We start from the raw sequence: 9,522 nt of genomic DNA, 5'->3' as shown, positions 1-9,522 counted from the left end.
TGAAGACATATGAGTTATTATTTGTCAGACTATATCAATTGCCCATTGATGATGGCTAAAGATTACATTGCTGTTTTCTGTGAAGGATATATTCCTGAGTCTCGTGACGTACTAATGAAAGCCCAGTAACAGTAAGGTCTGGTAGGGGTAGCTAGTCACAGGGATTTAAGGGATTTGTTCACTCTGCAAATTAAATGTTTTCATGATGAGGTTTAAAGTGAAACACCCGTTTGGAGGATGAGGGCGTCGATCCCGCTACCTCTCGCATGCAAAGCGAGCGCTCTACCATTTGAGCTAATCCCCCTGTGGTTGCAACGTACACATGTCACATGATCTGTGGTGTTTCAGAGCTGCACATATGCAGTCCTGAGTACAGACACACCAGGGCTTTGCTTATGAACCTAGAACTGGGATTGCTCCTCTTTCCAAAAGTAGTTTAATGACATTTAGCTTCTAGTAGGGGTACCTGGTCACATGAACGTTTCAAATATTGTAAAGGCCATGCCCAGAATATCAAGTCAACACAGCACTTGAAATGATCTGTTACTTAGAAAAATGAATAAACTGCAATTGAAAAGTCTGGCTCATTGTCTTGAAAGGCAGAGTGCTCGTTTTGAATGGACAACTGTTCCTTGTTGCCCAAACTGCCACACTGCAAATTGGTTTTTGTATATTTTTTTCTTATCCAGGTAAGGAAATCCTGAAACATTTGTTCTCTTAAATTCTCTATAAGTAATTCTCTATATGATTACTTTGATTTCAGTTATCCAAAACTCCCTATACAGAATATCCAGTGAATGCAGCATTTGAAACGAACTTATACTTAGAAATCCCAAAAAGTTGATTCTGTTCATCTGGACGTAACGTTTTCAGTGGGAGAAATGTTTCGTCACTCATCCGAGTGACTTCTTCAGTCTCAGCTGACTGCAGGTTCCCCCAATCTTATAAACAGCACATTTGCATAATGAATGAAACTAGCACCACTGAACGAACAATGAGCTGGGAGGTCATTTCCTTAAACATGGGTATGCAGATCCTCATGACCACTGATCAATGGCCACTGATCAATGACCATGAGTACATTCACAGAGAGTTGGGGAATGGCTGCAATCACAGCATGGTAAGGTGGCGAAAGATGTACCCTTAGGCCCCCTCCTCGATTCAGAGATGATCTTTTCCTTTTCACGTAAGTGGCCTCCTTGACTCCTCGCTCAAACCAGCGTTCCTCCCTGTCCAGGATGTGTACATCCTCATCATTAAAAGAGTGTCCACTGGCCTGTAGGTGTAAATAGACTGCGGAGTCCTGGCCTGACGAGGCAGCTCTTCTGTGTTGTGCCATCCGCTTCGCCAGAGGTTGTTTGGTTTCCCCGATGTATAAATCCGGCAATCCTCATGGCACTTAACAGCGTGCAATATATTACTCTGTTTGTGTTGGGGCCCCGGTCCTTGGGGTGGACCAATTTTTGGCGCAGTGTGATTTGGGGTTTAAAAGCCACAGAGATGCTATGTTTATAAAAAATACGTCTCAAATGTTCTGATACTTCTGATGCATACGGGATCCCTACAGGCTTTCGAGAAGGCAGCTGTCCTTCTCTCCTGGATCGGCTGGAGCTTTCTTTAGGTGCCTTCCCAGCTTTGACAAAAGTCCAGCTGGAGTAACCACATTTACTCAGGGCATTCTTGATGTGATGTTCTTCTGCTTCTTTGGCCGCTGTGTCTGTGGGGATGGTGTTCGCTCTCTGTTGTAGCGTCCTGATGACAACCAGTTTACGCTCCTTTGGATGATGATAGTCAAACCGTAAATACTGATCCGTATGCGTAGGTTTACGGTACACATCAGCTTTTAGATGTCCCCCATTACTGATGGAAATGTCACAATCTAAGAAGGCTAACCTGCTACTTCAGACAGTCTATCACCCTCTTCCTGTAATCATTTCCTGGGTCCTAGGGGCTCATAAGTATTTTCATCACTGAGCAGTGTCAAAGTGTTCTCATGATGGTCTTGCTGGTTTAGCAAAACTGTGCACCTACCTTTGTCTGCCTGAAGGACGATAATGTTGTTGTCATTACTAAGTGATGTGAGTGCCTTCCTCTCCTCCATGCTGATGTTGGATGCTGGGGGCTTTGCTTTGCTGAGACCGGCCGAAACGTCCGTCCGTAGTTGCTCTGCTTCCACGTCTGCAATGTTGTTCTTTCAAATTGCTCTTTCTGCATCCTTCTCTCTTCTGGCCGCTGAGGACACTCTTTGTATTTTGCTGTGGTTTCCGACGTACAGCAAGTAATTCAAACTTCCTTTGTTGCCGGTTTTTAGACTTCTCGTGCTGTGCTAGACGAGCCTTCTCGGTGAATTCAAACACCTTTTTAAGAGTATTGTCATCTAGAAGCATTATAAGTCTCTGTTGGATCCACTCCTCTTCAGATTTTAACACGTCGATGGTAAAACTTGTTTGCCTCACCCGTTCATTAAGCAGCTTTTAGCAGACTTTTAGGAGTAATCCTGTCTTGTCGGCATCTGAGGCTGAATCTCAGGTGGTTCCTGTAATCAGCCATCTTGCATGCTGTTTGATCATACTGACGTACTGATCTACTTACCTGGATGATTGAGCATGCATCAAGATGTTATACTTAGAAAGTGTTAGTACATTTGTGAACGCTACTCTTCAGTAGCGCTGAATGCTAAAAGAAGCAGTTGCCATCTTTCTGATGGTAAATGGCCTGCATTTGTATAGCGCTTTACTCAGTCCCTAAGGACCCCAAAGCGCTTTACACTACATTCAGTCATTCACCCATTCACACACTGGCAATGGCAAGCTACATTGTAGCCACAGCTGCCCTGGGGCGCACTGACAGAGGCGAGGCTGCCGGACACTGGCGCCACCGGGCCCTCTGACCACCACCAGTGAAGGTGAACCACATTGAAGTTCACCTGTTTAAACAAATCTACATTTTATTATTTCAGCAGTACATGTGCAGCATTTTAGTGGCACATATAAACAGTACACAAAGTAAAAAGCTCTGTGAGTTTTCAGGTGAAATCCTTTTTTAATTCCTAAGCTCTTCTATCTGTTATGAGCTGCACAGTGTTATAAAAGATACACAGAACACAGCCAAGACACAACATACCTGCATCTGTGATTTTCTAGCTTTTTGAACCAAAGAAAAAGCAATGCATAACAGAACAATCAGATCCTTTCACTATATGGGGTTAAGTGTTTTTTAAATTTATTTTGTCACCAATCTGCAGCTCTTTTTATTTAGAAATGTCCAAAGAAATTAAGTCTGCTGAAAAATACAGAGAATATGATCTGTAAAAATCAACATGCTTTTTTTTCAGTTCAGTCTTACATTCACTGACTTTAAAAAAATTGCAATTTTTGTCCCTTTACTTCTTGTTTGTTAAGTTGGAAATGAAATGGCACAAAATCCAATTTGAATTTGAGCTGGAAAGAAAAGCTGAAGAAACTGCCACTTGGATGCTATGAAGATATACTGTAACTTTAATTAAAAACATGTTAAAATTACAAATAAAAAACATGTATAAATACTGTAGTATACTACAAACTGCCTTTATTTTCTAAAAACTAATGCCAGTACAAATGATTTACTTAAAAAAAATTCAACCTTCTTTTGCTTGTTTTTATGGTTAACTTAACATATCGGTTTTTTAAAAGGAGATGACAAACAAACAGAGAGAAAAAATATGGAAGGAGTCAAGGGTGTTATCTTTGGCTGTTGTTTTATAAAGAAAGTAATAACTCTGGAGCCAAAGTGCTGAATCTGACGCCTCTAGAAGATAAATGAGAGACATCAGGCCCAAGCTCAGAGGCCTGGCCGCCACACAGTCGTACGGAAAGCTACAGATGTTGCTGTGCACAAAAGAGTGCGCAGCTGTGTATTTACTTTCATTTATGGACCTGTGAATGGGATGGAAATTATACAACTAAAATTCTGATTGGTTCCATTAATCTGTGGATAAATATATAACTAGAAATGTAACCATTTTGCATTTCAAATTTCTAACACTCTAAATCGGTTTATTAACTTTACTATGTCAAATTTGATTGGATCCTGTTTTAACTGCAAATTATTGTTGCTATAGGCATTTCCCCACTTTGGCAACTTTCTTTAGCAAATTTAATTTAATATATTTGTGAAATGTGAAGGATTACATAAGGTGGAGTCAGAAAAACAGCTCAGCGAGGCCATTTTTCATGCGTGATGAGGGTGTTGAGGAGGTTCAGTGTCATGGTGAGCTGCAGCATTTCACATTTCATTTGCTTTATCGCTTCCTGTGCTCCGAAAAGAATTTCCACATATCCTTCTGCCTGATGTCTAAGAAGAATTTGAATGAGAATGAAATAATCTGCTGTAAAATTCAGCCAGGAGTTTACTCTTCAACGCACAACTATTTATGGAGATTTCTACAACAAAAAAATATCTCCATTATATGATATCGATGCAGGCAGTGTTTGTGTGGGAGTGGCTTAGGGCTGCAATCACAGACTGGATTCAGTGACATAGCCTGAAAAAGTGAAACAGTCTCAAACCTGCATTCTTTTTAATGGCCAGCAGGGGGTGAAAATATAAGTCTACAAGCCTATTTGCAGATCTTTAACCTCAGTGAACACTTTTTACCAGATTCACGGCTTCAGAGTATTTTTTTTTAATATAGTACAATCTTTATTTTCTAAACTGTAGTTTCATTGAGGATAAAATAGTAAAGCAGGGCCTGCCTTTGGATGTGGTTTCTTTCTTCAGCATTGAGTTTCTCAGACAGATTCTCGCATGCTTTTCATGACTAGTTTCAAAAACACAAAAACAGTAATGCCACTGGCCACAATGCTCACTTTTATATACAATCCAATGGTCTACTTTCCAGATTAAATTTATACAAATTTAGATTTTATGCAGAGTAAATAGAAAGTCAATGATGCAAAGTGATGCAAATACAATATTTCAAATATTTTAAGAACAGGTAAAAAAAAAAAAAACAACCCATCATGCTTGGCAGTAAAAGCCTGTGTGCAGTACAAACTTACTGCTGCTTGTACAGACCTGCAGCTGAAAGATTTACCTTTGCTTTAATGTAGAAAACAACAACAAAAGAAGATGTCAGTTATTGGTTGTAACTGTATTTGTGAAAGATACAAAAGGCAAAACTTTGGTCTGAACACTGTATTGTTGAAACATTTATTGGCATTAGTGATTTATCTAATGATTATTTGTTGTTGTTTCTTCTATAAAATATTAAAAAATACAAAATCCAGTCACACAGAAAGTTTAAGAAGATAATGTGAAGAGTTTTTGTTAATGTACTGATTAGCTGACAAACTATTTGACCTCTAATGTGTTATATATCATTAAATAGAATGAGCAACAATACAGATGTTTAATCGTTGTTGCATATATTAAAGTGATTATGAAAAAAAGCCCAGCAGCCCAGAGTTTTCATTGCCTTTCACTATTATGCAGACACGATGGAGGTATGTAATGTAATGCAGATGTCACATGTGATGATTTAATGTGATCAGCTAGCCAAAGAACACTGATACTGTATGCAGATGTAATCGATGACAGAAGGTATTATGTGGTGCATTCACAAGATTATGAGAAAACTTGACCTCTGACCTTGATCTTGAAGTCAAAGTAACTGTGATTTGAATTTGTGGAAAAATTTTAGTAGACACACCCACAGCATCAAGTTCGACACCATACATCAACTCATTCACAAGTTATCACATTCACAATCTCGGCACTCAAGTTTGTGAATGTGATGATACACACAGCATCAGTTTGAAAATTAAAGTAACTTTAAAAGTAGCTGCATGACAAAGGATGACGTGTGCCGTTCCTTTTCTGGTACAATGACAGGTTTTGAGTGGCAGGAAGGATGAAGACTCCCAGTTTGTAATTTCCCTTGTTTCCACCCACTCATTGCCAAATCTTTATTTTCTCCTGCTTTCATCCATGTCATTAAAATTTGTCATCTTTAATTTTCTTGGTGTTTAAATGTTGTTTTATCTCATTTGTTCACCTTTTTCTTATTTTCTGCCTTGTCCAATCCCTGTGTTCTCATGTTATTCTCTTTGTTAATTTGTTTTCGTTTGGGTCTTTTTAAATGTTGCTTTTGTTTTGTTATAATTTTTTTCCACATGCATCTAGTTCTTGTTTCCTCTTCGTATTTCTCATGTTTTGAGATTTTCTTGTTGTATTTTGTTTTTTGTTTCATGCTGTTCTTTTGTGCATTTTTTCCTCATTGTGTTTCCCCTCACAGAACCAAAACTGATTTCTAAAGAAATACAATTTAAGTATCAGCTTGAACACGAGCCTTTCATCATTTTAAGAAAACTTAACCTGTTAGATTGACCTTGAGGTCCTTTGAGATTACTGAAATTTAAAATCACCTGAGATTGTTAATAGATAAACACGGTATCAGTTCCTACATCACCTCATTCACAAACTTGTTTGTCTATGCCACCATTATCAGCCTTTTAGGACTGAGGGGTAAAAACTTGTTGGTTCTATTAAATTTAGTATGAGCAGCTTTCATATTTAACATTTCATAAGTTGAGTTTGTATTATCATCACAATAATGAGTAGGGCATAAATGTTTTATAAACAATGTGTACTGTTTCATTTACATTTCACTCTGTTTGACACTTTATATGGATTAACATGGAATAACCAAATGGAAAAGGTATATTGTTTTATTTCATGTTTATTTATTTTAAAATGAAAGCAAAGATAACATGCAGAGGTCTTCCTCCAGCGAGCTCTGACTCACGGCGAAAAAGTTAAGTCCACTGGTGATGAAAGCGTCATGAAATCTGGAGGGAACGTCCAGGTTTCCACGCCGCCTGTGATGGATACTTACAAGCGGGTGAGATGGATATCAGTGTGCAGGAGCCCAGGAACAGATCCAAGACCTGAAACACAAGGAGAGTGGAAAGAAAGCATTGTGAAATCTGGAGGGAACCTCAAGCTTTCCACGCCAGCTGTGATGGATGCTTACAAGCGGGTGAGATGGATATCAGTGTGCAGGAGCCCAGGAACAGATCCAAGACCTGAAACACAAGGAGATTGGAAAGAAAGCGTTGTGAAACCCGATTTCAAATAGCAATGCCAAAATAGATTCCCTGCTGTGATGTCAAATATCAATGCCAGATTCGCCTCGCTGCTGTGATGTCAAATATCAATACCAGACTCGCGTCTCTGCTGTGATGTCAAATATCAATACCAGAATTGTCTCTCTACTGTGATTTCAAATATCAATGCCAGACATGAATCTCTGCTGTGATGTGAAATATCAATACCAGACTCACCTCTCTGCTATGATGTCAAATATCAATGCCAGAATTGCGTCTCTGCTGTGATGTCAAATATCAATGCCAGAATCGCCTCTCTGCTGTGATGTCAAATATTAATGCCAGATTCGCCTCTCTGCTGTGATGTCAAATAGCTCACACGGGGCGTGTCTGACGTGAATTATGAGTGATCGCCAATGTCAGGGCGTGACTGTTTTGTGACTTATCAGCAATCGCCACTCGCAGGCCGTGCTTGTTATGTGACGTATGAGCAATCGCCAGTAGTTGGGCGTGTCTGTGACAAAACTTATCAGCAATCGCTGCTCACACGGGGTGTCCGACGTGAAGCATGAGTGATCGCCGATCACAGGGCGTGTCTCTGACGTGACTTATCAGCAATCGCCGCTCGCCGGGAGTGTCTGTGACGTGACGTATTAGCGATCGCCAATGTCAGGGCGTGACTGTGAGATATCTTATCAGCAATCGCCGCTCGCCGGGCGTGTTTGTCATGTGACGTATGAGCAATTGCCAATAATTGGGGGTGTCTGTGACATAACTTATCAGCAATCGACACTCGCCGGGCGTGTCTATGACGTGACGTATTAGCGATCGCCACTGTCAGGGCGTGACTGTTTTGTGACTTATCAGCAATCGCCACTCGCAGGCCGTGTTTGTTATGTGACGTATGAGCAATCGCCAATAGTTGGGCGTGTCTGTGACATAACTTATCAGCAATCGCCACTCACACGGGGTGTGTCTGACGTAAAGTATGAGTGATCGCCGATCACAGGGCGTGTCTCTGACGTGACTTATCAGCAATCGCCGCTCGCCGGGCGTGTCTGTGATGTGACTTATTAGAGATCGCCAATGTCAGGGCGTGACTGTTTTGTGACTTATCAGCAATCGCCGCTCACACGGGGTGTGTCTGACGTGAAGTATGAGCTATCGCCGAGCACAGGGCGTGTCTCTGACCTGATGTCAAATATCAATACAAGACTTGTCTCTCTGCTTTGATGTCACATATCAATGCAAGAGTAGATTCCCTGCTGTGATGTCACACATCAATTCCAGGTTCGTGTCTCTGCTGTGATGTCAAATATCAATGCCAGACTCGCGTCTCTGCTGTGATGTCAAATAGCTCACACGGGGTGTGTCTGACGTGAAGTATGAGTGATCGCCGATCACAGGGCGTGTCTCTGACGTGACTTATCAGCAATCGCCGCTCGCCGGGCGTGTCTGTGACGTAACGTATTAGCGATCGCCAATGTCAGGGCGTGACTATGACATAACTTATAAGCAATCGCCGCTCGCCGGGGGTGTCTGTGACGTGACGTATTAGCGATTGCCAGTGTCAGGGCGTGACTGTTTTGTGACTTATCAGCAATTGCCAATCGCAGGCCGTGTTTGTTATGTGATGTATGAGCAATCGCCAATAGTTGGGCGTGTCTTTGACATAACTTATCAGCAATCGCCACTCACACGAGGTGTGTCTGACGTGAAGTATGAGTGATCGCCGATCACAGGGCGTGTCTCTGACGTGACTTATCAGCAATCGCCGCTCGCCGGGCGTGTCTGTGATGTGACTTATTAGAGATCGCCAATGTCAGGGCGTGACTGTGATGTGACTTATCTGCAATCGCCACTCACACGGGGTGTGTCTGACGTGAAGTATGAGCTATCGCCGAGCACAGGGCGTGTCTCTGCTGTGATGTCAAATAGCTCACACGGGGTGTGTCTGACGTGAAGTATGAGTGATCGCCAATCATAGGGCGTGTCTCTGATGTGACTTATCAGCAGTCACCGCTCGCCGGGCGTGTCTGTAACGTGACGTATTAACGATCGCCAATGTCAAGGCGTGACTGTTTTGTGACTTATCAGCAATCGCCACTCGCAGGCCGTGCTTGTTATGTCACGTATGAGAAATCGCCAGTAGTTGGTCGTGTCTGTGACAAAACTTATCAGCAAACGCTGCTCACATGGGGTGTGTCCGACGTGAAGTATGAGTGATCGCCGATCACAGGGCGTGTCTCTGACGTGACTTATCAGCAATCGCCGCTCGCCGGGCGTATCTATGATGTGACTTATTAGAGATAGCCAATGTCAGGGCGTGACTGTGATGTGACTAATCAGCAATCGCCACTCACACGGGGTGTGTCTGACGTGAAGTATGAGCTATCGCCGAGCACAGGGCGTGTCTCTGCTGTGATGTCAAATATCA

The 9,522-nt window shown here is 41.8% G+C and overlaps 1 non-coding gene across 1 annotated transcript; it reads right to left on the bottom strand.

The window, feature by feature from the left end:
• Positions 1-231: 231 nt before the first annotated feature.
• trnaa-ugc (transfer RNA alanine (anticodon UGC)) lies at positions 232-304 on the bottom strand. Its single transcript has one exon. It is a non-coding gene; the product is annotated as a tRNA-Ala (tRNA).
• Between the last annotated feature and the right edge of the window lie 9,218 nt (positions 305-9,522).

The sequence above is a fragment of the Oreochromis niloticus genome, linkage group LG3 (genome assembly GCF_001858045.2).
Source record: "Oreochromis niloticus isolate F11D_XX linkage group LG3, O_niloticus_UMD_NMBU, whole genome shotgun sequence".
Taxonomy (NCBI): domain Eukaryota; kingdom Metazoa; phylum Chordata; class Actinopteri; order Cichliformes; family Cichlidae; genus Oreochromis; species Oreochromis niloticus.
This window is presented reverse-complemented; position numbering and strand designations above follow the sequence as displayed.